This window comes from Symphodus melops (genome assembly GCF_947650265.1).
Source record: "Symphodus melops genome assembly, chromosome: 13".
Lineage (NCBI taxonomy): Eukaryota > Metazoa > Chordata > Actinopteri > Labriformes > Labridae > Symphodus > Symphodus melops.
The window spans coordinates 19881856-19899651 of record NC_136703.1 but is presented as its reverse complement, the minus strand read 5'-3'; the positions used below and the strand labels follow the sequence as shown (position 1 = coordinate 19899651).

The 17796-nt window shown below is 38.3% G+C and overlaps 2 long non-coding RNA genes across 3 annotated transcripts; both read left to right on the top strand.

The window, feature by feature from the left end:
- Positions 1 to 1623: 1623 nt before the first annotated feature.
- Positions 1624 to 5672, top strand: LOC306833721. 2 transcript variants are annotated; one of them, XR_013780406.1, is made up of 4 exons: positions 1624 to 1829; positions 1955 to 2008; positions 2835 to 2866; positions 2964 to 5672. It is a non-coding gene; the product is annotated as an uncharacterized lncRNA (long non-coding RNA). The 2 variants fall into 2 exon arrangements; XR_013780407.1 differs by having other exon boundaries at positions 1624 to 2008.
- Positions 5673 to 14898: 9226 nt separating this feature from the next.
- On the top strand, positions 14899 to 16239 carry LOC306834363. The gene is made up of 3 exons (XR_013780483.1): positions 14899 to 14988; positions 15113 to 15166; positions 16005 to 16239. It is a non-coding gene; the product is annotated as an uncharacterized lncRNA (long non-coding RNA).
- The last annotated feature ends 1557 nt before the right edge of the window (positions 16240 to 17796 follow it).

Below are 17796 nucleotides of genomic sequence, written 5' to 3'. Positions count from 1 at the left end.
CCTGAACTGCTAAGCTGGCATCTTTCAAGCCAGCAGTATAAACCCTCTTCAATCACAAGTGGGCATATCAACAAAACATCGTTGAAGAAGGGTGCCCACCTGACGACCCTGATGACATTATCACCCCTCTCTCATTCTTAGATCCAGGATCCGACCCTCCAGGGGGAGGGTGAACAAGGTAAACGGTCAGCTCTATTGACTAAGGGGAGAGGAAGTCCCCTGCTTTGCATAATCCCATGACCTGCACCATTTAAACAACTGGGTAATTCTCACACAAGGGACACAAGCTTAGGTTTGATCACCCTGTAGCTGGCCATCTTTGATGAGGGTGTATAGTGTTAAAAGGCCGAAAACACCCTGTAACTCAAAGGTGCACTACTGATGAAGTGGGTCCTCTTGAGGGCCTGGGGTCTCACACCCACCTGCCATGAGTACCCTTCAGGATTCCAGACGCTCAAAGTTATCGCAAAGTTAGTTATTTATGCAAACGTAAAGAGAGAAGCGTGAGGTGCAGTGAGTGGATTGATCGTTTTAAAACCACTAGGACCTGCTGCCTGTTTTAGGTCTGTCTTACAATGCACACACACATCACTGCGATATACCAGCGACATGACCAAACTATACTACACTGCCAGATCCAAATTTTCTGATTTCTTAGCCTTTTCATCAATGTTCAGTTCCTGACTATTTTTAGTCTCGGTAAGTATCTGTTTGTGTGCCTGAAGCTCTTATAAATGTGCTGTATAAACTTGATTTGACTTGACTCAGTGAGTGCTTTGATGATCCGTCTCCCCTCTTTTGGCGTTGAAAGGCTGAAAAAACCCCTGATTCAAAGGTACACCACTGACGATCACATGTCTGAGATACAGCTCTCACACCACTCTCAACATCAAGTATACCACCCATTGGCAAAATGGACAGTTTTCCATCATGTCATATAAGATTTTTGCCAACAGTTGCATTGTGAGCACAGGTAAGACAGTTTAAAAAGATGTGAACAATTTAAGCCTTTAAGGAACTGTACCCATATAGCTACGGCAGTAGAATATCAGGAGGCTGAACAAGTTTATAGGAAACCACCGGATGTTTCTAGTTCCAGTAAATATTTGTCAAACTGCAGTAAACTTCTGTGCTTTGTGTATATTTTGACTATAAAAAGAGAAGTAACCTTCATGAAGTTATGTTTTTGGTTCAGTGTTGTTGGTTGTTTATTTTCTATCTCTAAGTAATTAGATGTCCCGAACATGATTACCCTTTGAAATTCGTGAACACTTAGCTTCATTTCACACAGTTGAAGTCAATTGCAGAAAAAAGCTGTCATTGAGTCTGAGGAATAAAAAAGGCTGAACAATTACAATGTTGTTTAACTACATTTGATTAAGATCCTCTACAGATCTTACTTTAAATCTTATAACCAACTAACTTAAATCTTTTCACATGTAAAAAAAAAAAAACTCTGCCAGCTGCTTAATCTGCATGTTTCTTTCATGAATCACATACTGAGGTTTTCAAACTGAGTTATAATTGCTTTTAATTACTGATAATTGCAGTGTTCTCTGTGACTTTCTAAAGTAACATAGTTTGTTTGGGAACATCTAAAGACAAGTTGAAATTGAACCAGTTTCTGTCAGTGACCTAATTTTCATAATTGTGTTTCAATAAAATGATAATGCTTTGGAAACAAACACATTGATATAACTAACCCCACCTATTTTGTTTTGGGATTTTTCCACACCCCGTCAGATCCTTTTAAATATGAAGTCAGACATCCGACAGTCATCATCCAGTCTGAGACGATAACGGTGTCTGACCCTTATACCATCATCTCTGTAAGTATTCCTTTTACTTTTATTAACGACCTTTATATTCACAGATTTATGATTCTTTTTTTAAGATATCTTTTTGTTTTTCCTCTCGCATTGACTGTGTTTTCTATAACTTCAAATGATTGCAGACGCTGTTGATTACCGGTTGAAACTACAGCACAGTATACCCTCCATTCTTCAAGGTAAGTCCAACTATTGACGGTCAAGTCAAAGACAAAACTGAATGTTTTCAGGCATGTGCTCGGGTTCATGAATTTGATGGCAGAGTTGTGTTTTCCTGTCAGTTACTTTTAAAAGGCTAAAATACCAGCAACAACTTTATTTCCACTTTGGATGTATACTTGATGAATTTGACCTTCTTTACAAAGATGATACTAATTAAGGGGCGTCCGTAGTTCAGTGTGAAGGGACTTGAATTGCTGGTTGCTGGTTCAAGTCCCAATACAGAACAAGTCTGGAAATTGGTAGATTTGGCAGGGAGCTGGAAAGGTGCCAATCCACTTCCTGAAATCTGCCTAGGTGCCATTAATCAAGGCACCAAAATGCTCTGGAGCGCACGCTGTGGGCACCCCCCTCACTCTGAGACCTCTCCATTAATACATGTCCATAGGATTCTGTTTCAGCATGTGTGTATTTTGTCCTATGTGTGTGCTCATGTTCGTCAAAACAGAATTTAAAAACAAATTTCCCCGCAACAAGAGAAACAAGATTCTCAATTAGTTACATCCACTGGTTCTTGAAGCTACTTAATCTCACTTGAATGGCTTCCTCGAGCCATTTTTGTCACAAAGGTTGAGGAGAAACTTTAGGCTTCAATGGTTGAATTTTGCTGATGTGTGATGCATTATGTTGTGCTGAATTTGTGCAACATCTGTAAGAACTGGCATCATCTAAAAGTAAAAAGTGCCTTTAAACATTTCAAAGAAAAACATAAAAATCAATGATATGATTCTTTGGGGACCTGAATTGGTAAAACTTTAACATCTGTGATTCTTTTTATCTAAATAGCAACAAGATGTGGAAGCTCACTCTTACTGCAGGTAAGGCACACTGATCAAGAATAGGTTTTCCTTCAGAGCTGGTTCAACAAATTCCTGTAGTATTTAATCTTAAACTTACTATTTTCTCTTCGTCAAGGTCTCTGTTTGATCTTCACCTGCTTGGGTATGTTTATACATATTTATTCTGATTAGCAGTCTTATCACTATATACCGTATTGTCCTTCAGTCAAGACCTGTAATAATATAACCACCATTTATTGTCTTTGAAATATATAATAATCAAAGAGCAGGAAAATGTGTACTCTTCAGAGCACAATAAATCAACAGTCATGCTCTGTAATATTTAATGTTTTGGTGATCAAACCTGATTGAATAACAAATAAACACAACATCTGATTCTTATTCTTCCAGATATTTCTTGTAATGGAAATCCAGTTCCTGCCACAACACCTCCGAGTGACTTCTGTGATGGAAAAGGAGATGGGGACTATGCTGCCTCAGAGAACGCAGATCATTATTACAGCTGTGTCAATCAGAGAGTGTATTTCCGACCATGCCCACAAGGTCTGATCTTTGATGAGACTTTGCTGGTCTGTAATTATCCCACAGCAGCTCCCTCTGACAAAACCACCACATCTCCATCCACCGCAACAACCACAACTGCAATGCCCAACCCCACTGTTCCTGAAGGCTTCTGTGACGGAAAAGCAGATGGACACTATGCTGCTCCAAATCTCCCCAATTCTTTTTACAGCTGCGTCGCTCAGAACGGGTATGTCCAACCTTGCCCACACAATCTGGTCTTCAAACAGAAGTTGCAAAAATGTGACTGGCCAAACCAATGTTCATCAGGGCCTGGGGTTTACCCCGACCCCAGTGACCCCCAATCGTATTTCAACTGTGACGCTGCTGGTACGGCTCATCCCCAACAATGCTCAGGTTCTCTAGTCTTTAAAACCTCCTGTTCATGCTGTACTTTTCCCTGAAGGGTTTCACATGAATGAAGTCAACACGTTTGGGCGAATAGTTAATAACATAAACAAAAGGGTTGAAATTTAAAAAAATATTTCTGTCTTTGTTGCTTCGAAAAAAATACTCAACATTGTTTTTAAGGCTTTGAGGATCTGTCCATAACAAAACATTTCTCAGGTTCTCTGGTCTTTAAAGAATGCTGTACATGCTGTACTTTTCCCTGAAACGTACTTCACAAAATATTTTGAAACATTTTAATCTATTTTGTTTCCTCCTACTTATATTATGCCATCATTTTTAAACTCTGTGTACACTTAAAGTCTGATCATGTTCCTCCATTCAGATCGATGACTATATATCATATTATCTATATTAATTCATTCAGAAACACATTAATAGATAATTCATGTATCTCAACCAGTTGAGTGTGTATTTTCTCTCTTTTCACTGCAATTCATATTTTAGTTAATAGGTGTGTTGTTTTTATATACATCAAATTATTGGTTTCATTTGCAAATATGCAACACGCATAAATTGTATATTGCTTGTATAAACAGTGTAAATCTAAATCAAATTCATGTTACAGAATGTTGATGAATCATGTCAATAACAAAAAATAAATCAAAATAACACTACAAGATTGATACATGTTCTATTTGTTTTGGTTTGTTGTTTGTTACATAGTTTTCTCCAGTTCGTAACAGTGCAGCTCTAAATAGAGGACTTCTTAAATACTATAAAAGAATCAACATCAGAATCAATAAGGGAAATTGCCAATACACAGATTCCCACCTGTAGGTCATTTACAACTATCTAGTATTTAAATGTCCAAAAATAGCAACAAGCTGAAGGATATTTGCAAAAGATCAGCAACACTTTATCTATTACATCACTCAATGTAACCCATCTTATGATTGTATGAATTACTAATATGGCCCTAACTATTCCTCCTGACTTGTTTTTTGTTTTTATTAAAATCAAGGAATAAAATATGTCAAAGAGGAATGCACACATTAATAATTTAAAAGGAGTCTTAATAAGTTAAAGTGAAATGATTAAAAACATTTAATCAATGCATATATGCGTGATGTCTTCTGGTCAGAAGACTGACTGTAAAAAATAAATTATTCTTTTTTTTTTTTCAATGTTTTTGTTTTCACTTTCACAAACAATAACACTTAGGGCCTGATTTACTAAAATCTCAATTAAAGAGTACTAAATTGCGTGCTCATTGCAAAAGTTTGCACCTTTGGCTTGTGGGCGTTTTACGGGTGATTAACTAAGAACATTTGCGTGAATGACGTCAGGTGTCAAACCTTGTGGAGGCGGTAGTATTTCTGTCATGCTTGTGCGTGTTCTTCTGGTTTACGTCACAGAGAGTTTGGACGGAAAGCTGGACGACAGCAAGCGCAAAATAGGTATTAGTTAGAGGCAAATGAACGTCCAGTATTTTCAAGTAACAGCAGATAAATCTGAATATAACCTCGGTATTAAACACGGTCCTCTGTGGCACTGGTGCGCAGTGTGGGTGCCACTCGTGCCATCGTTGCGTACCAGAAGCTGGTCAGCGCTGTGTCTGGCAACAGGTACTGAAGTTGGGGGTACAAGCATGCTGAGCCCCCCGTTCAAGCGTCCCACAGCGCAGCAGCAGGGGAGGGGGCTGTAGAGTGAAGAGACGAGCGCGCTCTGGAGAAGCGCTCCGGAGCGCACCAGAGACGCGTAACCCGAGAAAATGAAATGCCCAGTTTAAAATGTAATGTTGGCGAGAAGAGGGAAATAGGATGACATTAGTATCAATGTTGAAATTCTTTAGAATGCAGACGCTGTGAATGTTCAGTTATAGTTTAATCATGGCGTTTCTTTTAAACTATTATTGAAGCAAGATACACAATAAATGCATACCAGTCTTTTATTGTGCCTATGTCTCCTCCTAACTGCAGCCTGCAGTGCATAACATTGGGGCTCTTGGAGTAGCACGTTCTTTTCAAAGGTAGTAAATTCAGACACCGTCACAACCACCGCAATTTTTGCCTGGCTTGGTAAATCACATTGCGTGTACTAACTTAACTTCTTTGCATATTCGCCTCCCAGTATTTTGCGCCTCGTTTTGCATGTTCATTAAGCCAAACGTACTATTTGGACAATACGTGTTATTTTGCTCAATCCTCACTGCACGCTGTTAATAAATCAGATAGCACATTTTTTGCTGGTGGTATCAAGTTTGCACACGTTTTAATACACGCAAACCTTTAGTAAATCAGGCCCTTAATGTGGTTTGTTCTCCATATATTTGAAATGAATTTAAATATTTTCTACTTGAATTGTTACATCCCCATTATGATATAGTTGGCTTTGAATAACAAATATTCCAAATAGCTATTATTATTAATTATTAAACAATCAATCAATATCCTTTCATTGGCAGAGGGTAGTGGGCTGGAGGGAGTGTGGAAGGAGCCATCTTTTTCATTGTTTTGAAGGTGAGCAGCAGTGTTTTAGATTTCATAAGAGCAGAAAGGGAGATCAACAACGGAGTGACTGTTTTGGGTGGGTTAAAACCAGTTGCGTTGCTGCCATTTGGACCATCTTTAGGGGTTTGATAGAACAAGCAGAAAGACCTGCCAGGAAGGAGTTGCAATCGTCAATGCATGATATGACAAAAATCTGCAACAAGAGCTGTGTAGCATGCTCTGACAGGTAAGGTCTGATCTTCCTAATTTTGTAAAGGGAAAATTGACATGACCAGGCCATGAAGGCCACTTGAAACTTAAATGTTAGCTGGTCATCAATCATAACAGCTTCTGTTCGGACTTTGTGGGCATGATTTTGGTTTTACCACGCAGGTTATTAATCAGCGATCTCATAAAGGGACTGATTGAGATGGCAAAGAGCTCAGTCTATGAGAGGCGGAGTTGAAGGTGGCATTTATTCATCCATTTAGAGATAAAAGCAAGGCATGATGAAAAACTTGAATAAACTGTAACTTCATCTGTCTGGCGTGCATGATAGGAAGAGCTGGGTATCACCATCATAGCAGTGGTATGTGAAGCAATCTGAGCAGATTATTGCACCAAGCTAGGAGGTGTGTATGGTGAAGGGAGAAAGCACTTACCCCTTGAGGTAACGTGCAGATAGACTGTGCACTTCGGACACTTTTCCCTTCCAAAACACTCGGACAGACTGTAACAGATACACGTCAAACTACTATTGGCTCACAGTTTTGGATGTATTTGGTGTTCCAGATATATAGCTTTGTAATTATGATGACATTAATTAGATCTAAATGCCAAATCTGACTCTTCTTTTTAGACTTGCCATTATCTGGATGGGGTACAAACCCATCTTATTTCTGATCAGAAAGTTCCATATGCCACAATACACAGTCAGTGGGTTGGATTTGACGACACAACCAGCATAAGTACCAAGGTAATCATTTTTCTAAAGACACACTATTACTTTGTAGTAACTCTGCAAATGGCTGATGTCAGTGATGTACAAAATGTGGTTACATTGATTTTCCTTCAGGCTGTTGAAACGTTGTCTTGTTCTCATCCTCTCAGATCAATTACCTCAAAGCAAACAACTTTGGAGGAGCTTTTGTTTGGTCTCTGGACCTGGATGACTTAAGTGGACAGTTCTGTAACCAGGGCAAGTGCCCATTCGTTAGCCAACTGCATAATCTGCTTGTACCAGGTAAACAAATCATCAAAAAGTGTTCTTTTTTTGTTCAATCACCACCATCATCATCATCATTTGCCATCAATCATGCAAAATTCTATAAAAACAGAGTACATATAGTTCTGCTTTTTCAAATCAAGGAATATCAGAAGTCATGCACTGTCATATCACAATATGATGATCCAGTAAGGGTTAGGATCAATTAAAATAATATCTGACTGTCTTTCTTTCAGGTTTCCCTCAATCAACTACAACAGCTGCCCCTACTACAACCACAGCTGCCCCGACTACAACCACAACTGCCCCTACTACAACCACAGCTGCCCCTACTACAACAGCATCAGCCTCTGGAAACCCATGTTCATCAGGGCCTGGGCTTTACCCCGACTCCAGTGACCCGAATTATTATTTCAACTGTGACGCTGCTGGTACGCCTCATCGACAACCATGCCCAGCTTCTTTGGTCTTTAAAGATTTCTGTAAATGCTGTACTTATCCCTGAAGGGTTTCACATGAATGAAGTCAACACATGTTTGGGGTAATAGTGAATCTCATGAACAAATGGGTGAAGTTTTTCAACAATAATTCTGTGTAAAATGTATCTCTTTTATAATCTTTTACAATCTTTCATAGAAAAACATACTCAACATTGGTAATTCATGCATTTTTAAAGGCTTTGGTGGTCTGTACTTTATGAAACATTTTGAAATTATGCAATCTATTTTGTTTCCTCCTTGTTTCGAACAAATGTAACGTTAAATTTGTTCTGCACTAAATTATGCCATCATTTTTAAACTGTGTACACTTCAAGAGTGGTCATGCTCTCCCATTCATGTCTCTCAATTGATATAATATTATTTATATTACTTTATTCAGGCACACATTAGTGTGTATCTCAACCGGTTGGGTATTGTTATGGAAAATTTTACTCCATGTGTACTACGAAGGTCTCATAGAATCTGTCATATGAAATGTATCTGAAATGTCTTAGAATACTACATGCACAGCATATTGGGTGTTTTGTTTCCCATCATTTTGTTCCCTTTATTCTGTTTCTCACACTCTGTACATGTGGGAAGAGTCACCCAGGCTCTTTCTCACTGGACTCCATCTCCTTCTCAGCCTTGGGAGATGGTAAATAGTCATGTAGTCTCTTTTCTCACACTAGGGGATAGATTGTGCCCTGCCAGGTGGGCAGTGTCTCTATGTGGCGTGATGGGGAAGTGATCTGTGTAATGTGATGGAAATGTATAAGTGTTCATGTTTGCCTTTTCTCGGGGCCTCTTTCTCTCCTCACCGTGTGAGAGAGGGGTCTTCGAACGCTTCTCTTGCCTTCGAATAAATGTTCATTGAGACCAGATCGATCTTGGGGTTCCTTTTTGAATAGATCTTCTCACTCTTTATTTTCACTCTTTGGTAATGGGAAAAATTCCACAAGAGTATGTATATTCTCTCTATTCACCACAACAATTTACTTTAACAAGCCTCCCTAATTATTTGTCGGTTGCATCAATTCTCCATTGTTGTTTCAAAATGTAGTTAATGGGCGTGTTATTTTTTATATACAGCCAATGATTTGGCAGTATGCAACACATTTTACAACAAATTGTATATTGCATATTTAAAGGTGGTAAATCTAAATCAAATTCACTTTACAAAATGTTAATGAATCATGTCAACAATAAAAAAAACAAATTAACCCCACACCACAAGATTGCTACTTTTTTTTCTGTTTTGATTTGTTGTTTGTTAAATAGTTTTCTCCAGTTTGTAACAGTGCAGCTCTAAATAGAGGACTTCTTAAATACTAAAAAAGAATCAACCTTAGAATCAGTAAGTGAAATCGCTAGTACACAGATTCCCACCTGTAATCAATTAAATAGCTTTTTTTTTTTTTTTTTTTGGGGGGGGGGGTAATAAAACAAACTATATGATCCCCATTTATTCCAGATGTTGTTTGTTGTCTAACTGAAACATTACCCAACCCTACTATAGTTAAACTACTGAGTCCAGTAAAAGGAGGTTTAGAGTCTTTTTGATGCAGGTGCTCTGTTTAACTTATGTGAAGGCATGAGCATTTTCTCTGGCCAGTATTCTTTGACAGTACAGTGAAACTGCTGTTATCCCCATAATTATCACAAACCTCTATGGAAACATTAACAGATGAAAAGCGAATATGCTTTCATGTCATCCGAAAAGAAATAAGGAATTAAACAAATATTTGAAACGTTTTTAAATAAAAAGTAAAAATTACACAAAGTTAAAGGGAAAAGATTATTGTAAACCCTCATCTCTGCTGCCAGCTCTTTACTGTAATCTGAAAGGAAAATGTTTTACAGTGTACACAAGAAACATTAGGTGGCCTTCCCAGGTATACTATACATGAGACCAAACTTGCATTGTAGCTTTAGTTTTTTTCTGATCAACATCTGATTCTGGTCAACATCAAGATAGAGTGATTTTCTTTTCACACAGGTTACGATGTAACCCACAGGTTTCTAGAATAGAGAACCTTATGGAGAAAGGCTGGGTAAGAATGTAGCACGACACTCCCTTCGTCCGATCTAAACTTGCAAAGCTCCCCATGGACAGATACTGTAGGGCTTACATTTCCCCCTCTACTTTCCTTGCAGATGCAAGTCAATGCCAACAGAAAATCTGTTGCGGGTGAGTGATCTAAAGATAATCTACTTCATGGCTCAAAGAAGGCCCATTGCAGAGATTTCTGAACTAACTTCAGGTCCCCAGGCAGACTCTTTCCACATATCAACCATCTCTGCCCACTTTTAGTGACAGGTACAAAGTCAGTCTATGTTGCTGCTTAAATTATTATTTTGTAACCCAATTAATTAAAATGTCTTGACTTTTACTGATTTTAATTAGACTCTTTTTTTTTTCCTACAGAACTTCTTCCCCAAAACAGAACACTCCCCAAATCCAGCCCATCTTCACACACACTCTCAAACTGTTTTGCAAATAATAATGATGGGTTTTTATGCTGGACCGGATGCCCTTTGTCATTTTACCACCGGGCCAATGGAATAACCTGGGTCCTGCCCTACTTTTGGGTTCCAGGCAGGTTTTTATGAGGTTGGAGGTGTAATGAACATCATGACCTTTGCTGCATCTTTTTCTTAGGTCATGTGTAATAAACCAAAAGTCGAGAAACCAGTTTGGTGGCCTGTTGACAAGGATGCAGAATGTCGTTTTCTCGGCAGGTCACATGTTCACAATGCTGTGTGTTAGATGTTAAAAAAGTTCATGGTTGGACAACAACAGCTGTCATGCCCTGAGAAAATCTATATGCATTTGACACCTTATATAAATTCATATCACAATTATCTTAATTACTATACAGCTGAAGACAAATACTAGCACATAAAGTGCTTTATCTCAGAAACAAGTTGTCCCTTTGTGGAAGCAGGAGCTAGTCTGTTTTTCATATATATATATATATCCTGTTATCATATTATTGCTACTACAACTATACTTATATTTAAATCTATATCCATTTATATCTTTCTGATTTATTTTATATTCTTATATTTATATCTATACTCAGTTCACTGCACTGTTGTACATAATATTGATATACTGGTATCATTCGTTTGCTATTATTTCACATCTATTTTTATTTTTATTGATATTTATTCACGTTATTTTTTACATTATATCTGTACATTGCACTGTGGAATATAATATTGACACGCTGCTAGCATACTATTGTTAATATATTGAACATTTGTATTTATATTCTATACATTGTGCGGATGTACACTACCGTTCAAAAGTTTGGGGTCACCCAGACAATTTTGTGTTTTCTATGAAAAGTCACACTTTTTATCAAATGAGTTGCAAAATGAATAGAAAATATAGTAAAGGCATTGACAATTTTATAAATAATGATTATTATTTGAAATAATAATTTTCTCCCTCAAACTTTGCTTTCGTCGAAGAATGCTCCATTTGCAGCAATTACAGCATTGCCGACCTTTGGAAATTTCTCAGTGACCCCAAACTTTTGAACGGTAGTGTATATAACAGAATATTGCATCTATTGTACTATATTATATCGCATTTTATAACTGTCAACCTGCTTTTTCATAAGTCACGCCTTCTAAACACACATCTCTTTAAATCTTCACTGGTCACTTTAACCTGCCACTTACTGCACATCATTTCTTCATTGTCCTGCTGAACTTACCTCATTATTTTCTTCAAAACTCTATTTATCCCCGTGGGGCAATTAGCGCACCAAGCGTTCGACCACAGGAGCAGCGAACTGCATACACCCTGACAGAGCAGGGGGAGCAATTCAGGGTTAAGTGTCTTGCCCAAGGACACATCGAACCCTTGACCTTCTGGTTGAGAGACGATGACTTTACCCACTGAGCCACAGCCGCCCTACGGCCTATGTCTACTCCTCTGTATATATCCTGTTCTACTATTTATGGAATTGTATTTATGCCTATATTTTCTTTGGTTTTTGACTTGTTTTGATTCTATACTGCTGCTGCAACGCATGCATTTCCCAATTGGGGATAAATAAAGTTAAATCTTATCTTATTTTATACTGTAGGAAGTTTTGATTAACATCATTTGCACATAAGAATGTTGCTTTTCTTTTGTTACAGCTGTGCTGTCTTTCCATGTTGTGTTGACAATTGTCCTAAAATGAGAGAACAGACTTGTCATTCAGCAAACCTTGACGTGCATGACGAACAACGCATTTACATGAGTCACGTCTCATACACTTTACTGGGCAGGACAATGGCAGCACACAACAAAAGCAACTTAATTTTAAAAATGAATGCTGTAAATAGCTATGAATTAAACCCAACCAAAGGTGTACCATCACACCCATTATTAATGTTTTAATTACTGAAGGCGTCGTGAGGACAGGACGTTTCTTACAGGTGTCACAACTTTTCACCTTATATCCACCTGATGTGAACTACAATAAAGTAGTTCACATCACATCGTGATCAATAAATTATCTATCTATCTATCTATCTATCTATCTATCTATCTATCTATCTATCTATCTATCTATCTATCTATCTATCTATCTATCTAACATGCTGCACATTCAACAGCCTTTGAGGTGTGCCACCTAATGGAGCTTGAATGTGAGGTGAGAGCGGAAAGAAAGTGAAAAAGACATAAGGTGATTTAAAAATAGTCCAGTCCCAGCTGGGTCAATACATTTGTTGTTTTGGGGGGAAAAAAAGGAAATCCATCTTGTTTATTCTTGTTGACTGTGAGTATTTTGTAAAAGCACCTACTTTATGTTTTCACATCCTGGAAACTTTAATGGCTGTTTTTTAGTTTCAGGATTTTCCATTTCTTAGCAAAACTATAATATATTCACAGTAGGACAAGAGCACTGAGGTACAATGTGTGTTTCAGGCTGATGGCAGATCATTTAGAAGAGTTGATGCACAGTAAGTGTTGAAGACAACAAACATAATTTTTTTTCTCCTCTTGACCTTACATTTCATTTATTTTTTTAAGGTTGGAAAAAATGAACGTTTTAAAGAAATTGTTCAAATTGTTTTTCCATTTCATCTTTTTATACAAGGAAAATACCAAATTCAAACTTTCCCTTTAACATGTTTGATAGTGTGTTGTTTGGGTGTGATTAAGGATTTGGCATCCGACCAGATACAGCCTCTCAAATCCTCAATACGTCCACCTGAACTGCTAAGCTGGCATCTTTCAAGCCAGCAGTATAAGTCCTCTTCAATCACAAGTGGGCATATCAACAAAACATCGTTGAAGAAGGGTGCCCACCTGACGACCCTGATGACATTATCACCCCTCTCCCATTCTTAGATCCAGGATCCGACCCTCCAGGGGGGGGGGGTGAACAAGGTAAACGGTCAGCTCTATTGACTAAGGGGAGAGGAAGTCCCCTGCTTTGCATAATCCCATGAGCTGCACCATTTAAACAACTGGGTAATTCTCACACAAGGGACACAAGCTTAGGTTTGATCACCCTGTAGCTGGCCACCTTTGATGAGGGTATATAGTGTTAAAAGGCCGAAAACACCCTGTAACTCAAAGGTGCACTACTGATGAAGTGGGTCCTCTTGAGGGCCTGGGGTCTCACACCCACCTGCCATGAGTACCCTTCAGGATTCCAGACGCTCGAAGTTTCACCCAGTTATCGCAAAGTTAGTTATTTATGCAAACGTAAAGAGAGAAGCGTGAGGTGCAGTGAGTGGATTGATCGTTTTAAAACCACTAGGACCTGCTGCCTGTTTTAGGTCTGTCTTACAATGCACACACACATCACTGCGATATACCAGCGACATGACCAAACTATACTACACTGCCAGATCCAAATTTTCTGATTTCTTAGCCTTTTCATACATTTTCAGTTCCTGACTATTTTTAGTCTCGGTAAGTATCTGTTTGTGTGCCTGAAGCTCTTATAAATGTGCTGTATAAACTTGATTTGACTTGACTCAGTGAGTGCTTTGATGATCCGTCTCCCCTCTTTTGGCGTTGAAAGGCTGAAAAAACCCCTGATTCAAAGGTACACCACTGACGATCACATGTCTGAGATACAGCTCTCACACCACTCTCAACATCAAGTATACCACCCATTGGCAAAATGGACAGTTTTCCATCATGTCATATAAGATTTTTGCCAACAGTTGCATTGTGAGCACAGGTAAGACAGTTTAAAAAGATGTGAACAATTTAAGCCTTTAAGGAACTGTACCCATATAGCTACAGCGGTAGAATATCAGGAGGCTGAACAAGTTTATAGGAAACATTAAAATATTTGTCAAACTGCAGTAAACTTCTGTGCTTTGTGTATATTTTGAATATAAAAAGAGAAGTAACCTTCATGAAGTTATGTTTTTGGTTCAGTGTTGTTGGTTGTTTATTTTCTATCTCTAAGTAATTAGATGTCCCGAACATGATTACCCTTTGAAATTCGTGAACACTTAGCTTCATTTGACACAGTTGAAGTCAATTGCAGAAAAAAGCTGTCATTGAGTCTGAGGAATATAAAAGGCTGAACAACTACAATGTTGTTTAACTACATTTGATTAAGATCCTCTACAGATCTTACTTTAAATCTTATAACCAACTAACTTAAATCTTTTCACATGTAAAAAAAAACTCGGACAGCTGCTTAATCTGCATGTTTCTGTCATGAATCACATACTGAGGTTTTCAAACTGAGTTATAATTGCTTTTAATTACTGATAATTGCAGTGTTCTCTGTGACTTTCTAAAGTAACATAGTTTGTTTGGGAACATCTGAAGACAAGTTGAAATTGATCCAGTTTCTATCAGTGACCTAATTTTCATAATTGTGTTTCAATAAAATGATAATGCTTTGGAAACAAACACATTGCAATAATTAACCCCACCTATTTTGTTTAGGATTTTTCCACACCCCGTCAGATCCTTTTAAATATGAAGTCAGACATCTGACAGTCATCATCCAGTCTGAGACGATAACGGTGTCTGACCCTTATACCATCATCTCTGTAAGTATTCCTTTTACTTTTATTGACGACCTTCAGATTCACAGATTTATGATTCTTTTTTAAGATATCTTTTTGTTTTTCCTCTCGCATTGACTGTGTTTTCTATCACTTCAAATGATTGCAGACGCTGTTGATTACCGGTTGAAACTACAGCACAGTATACCCTCCATTCTTCAAGGTAAGTCCAACTATTGACGGTCAAGTCAAAGACAAAACTGAATGTTTTTAGGCATGTGCTCGGGTTCATGAATTTGATGGCAGAGTTGTGTTTTCCTGTCAGTTACTTTTAAAAGGCTAAAATACCAGCAACAACTTTATTTCCACTTTGGATGTATACTTGATGAATTTGACCTTCTTTATAAAGATGATACTAATTAAGGGGCGTCCGTAGTTCAGTGTGAAGGGACTTGGATGGGGAATCAGACTGCTGGTTGCTGGTTCAAGTCCCAATACAGAACAAGTCTGGAAATTGGTAGATTTGGCAGGGAGCTGGAAAGGTGCCAATCCACTTCCTGAAATCTGCCAAGGTGCCATTAAGCAAGGCACCAAAATGCTCTGGAGCGCTCGCTGTGGGCACCCCCCTCACTCTGAGACCTCTCCATTAATACATGTCCATAGGATTCTGTTTCAGCATGTGTGTATTTTGTCCTATGTGTGTGTTCATGTTCGTCAAAACAGAATTTAAAAACAAATTTCCCCGCAACAAGAGAAACAAGATTCTCAATTAGTTACATCAACTGGTTCTTGAAGCTACTTAATCTCACTTTAATGGCTTCCTCGGGCCATTTTTGTCACAAAGGTTGAGGAGAAACTTTGGGCTTCAATGGTTGAATTTTGCTGATGTGTGATGCATCATGTTGGGCTGAATTTGTGCAACAGCTGTAAGAACTGGCATCATCTAAAAGTAAAAAGTGCCTTTAAACATTTCAAAGAAAAACATAAAAATCAATGATATGATTCTTTGGGGACCTGAATTGGTAAAACTTTAACATCTGTGATTCTTTTTATCTAAATAGCAACAAGATGTGGAAGCTCACTCTTACTGCAGGTAAGGCACACTGATCAAGAATAGGTTTTCCTTCAGAGCTGCTTCAACAAACTCCTTTCGTATTTAATCTTAAACTTACTATTTTCTCTTCGTCAAGGTCTCTGTTTGATCTTCACCTGCTTGGGTATGTTTATACATATTCATCCTGATTAGCAGTCTTATCACTATATACCGTATTATCCTTCAGTCAAGAGCTGTAATAATATAACCACCATTTATTGTCTTTGAAATATATATTAATCAGAGAGAGGGAAAATGTGTACTCTTCAGAGCACAATAAATCAACAGTCATGCTCTGTAATATTTAATATTTTGGTTCCAGTTCCTGCCACAACACCTTCGAGAAACGGAAAAGCAAATCTCTCCAATTCTTTTTACTGCTGCGTCGCTCAGAACTGGTTTGTCCAACATTGCCGAGACAATCTGGTCTTCAAACCCAAGTTCCAAAAATGTGACTGGCCAACAACCACAGATGCCCCTACGACAACCACAGCTGCCCCTACGACAACCACAGCTGCCCCTACTACAACCACAGCTGCCCCTACGACAACCACAGCTGCCCCTACTCCAACCACAGCTGCCCCTACTACAACCACAGCTGCCCCTACGACAACCACAGCTGCCCCTACTACAACCACAGCTGCCCCTACTACAACCACAGCTGCCCCTACGACAACCACAGCTGCCCCTACTACAACCACAGCTGCCCCTACTACAACAGCTGCCCCTACAACAACCACAGCTGCCCCTACTACAACCACAGCTGCCCCTACTACAACAGCTGCCCCTACAACAACCACAGCTGCCCCTACTACAACCACAGCTGCCCCTACTACAACAGCTGCCCCTACAACAACAGCCTCTGGAGACCCATGTTCAGCAGGGATTGGGCATTACCCCGACCCCAGTGACTCCAAATCTTATTTCAACTGTGACGCTGCTGGTACGGCTCATCACCAACAATGCTCAGGTTCTCTAGTCTTTAAAACCTCCTGTTCATGCTGTACTTTTCCCTGAAGGGTTTCACATGAATGAAGTCAACACGTTTGGGCGAATAGTTAATAACATAAACAAAAGGGTTGAAATTTAAAAAAATATTTCTGTCTTTGTTGCATCGAAAAAAATACTCAACATTGTTCATTCTTGCATTGTTTTTAAGGCTTTGGGGATCTGTCCATAACAAAACAGAAACACATTAATAGATATTTCATGTATCTCAACCAGTTGTGTATTTTCTCTTTTTTCACTGCAATTCATATTTTAGTTAATAGGTGTGTTGTTTTTTATATACATCAAATTATTGGTTTCATTTGCAAATATGCAACACGCATAAATTGTATATTGCATGTATAAACAGTGTAAATCTAAATCAAATTCATGTTACAGAATGTTGATGAATCATGTAAATAACAAAAAATAAATCAAAATAACACAACAAGATTGATACATGTTCTATTTGTTTTGGTTTGTTGTTTGTTACATAGTTTTCTCCAGTTCGTAACAGTGCAGCTCTAAATAGAGGACTTCTTAAATACTAAAAAAGAATCAACGTCAGAATCAATAAGTGAAATTGCCAATACACAGATTCCCACCTGTAGGTCATTTACAACTATCTAGTATTTAAATGTCCAAAACTAGCAACAAGCTGAAGGATATTTGCAAAGGATCAAAACACTTTATCTATTACATCACTCAATGTAACCCATCTTATGATTGTATGAATTACTAATATGGCCCTAACTATTCCTCCTGACTTGTTT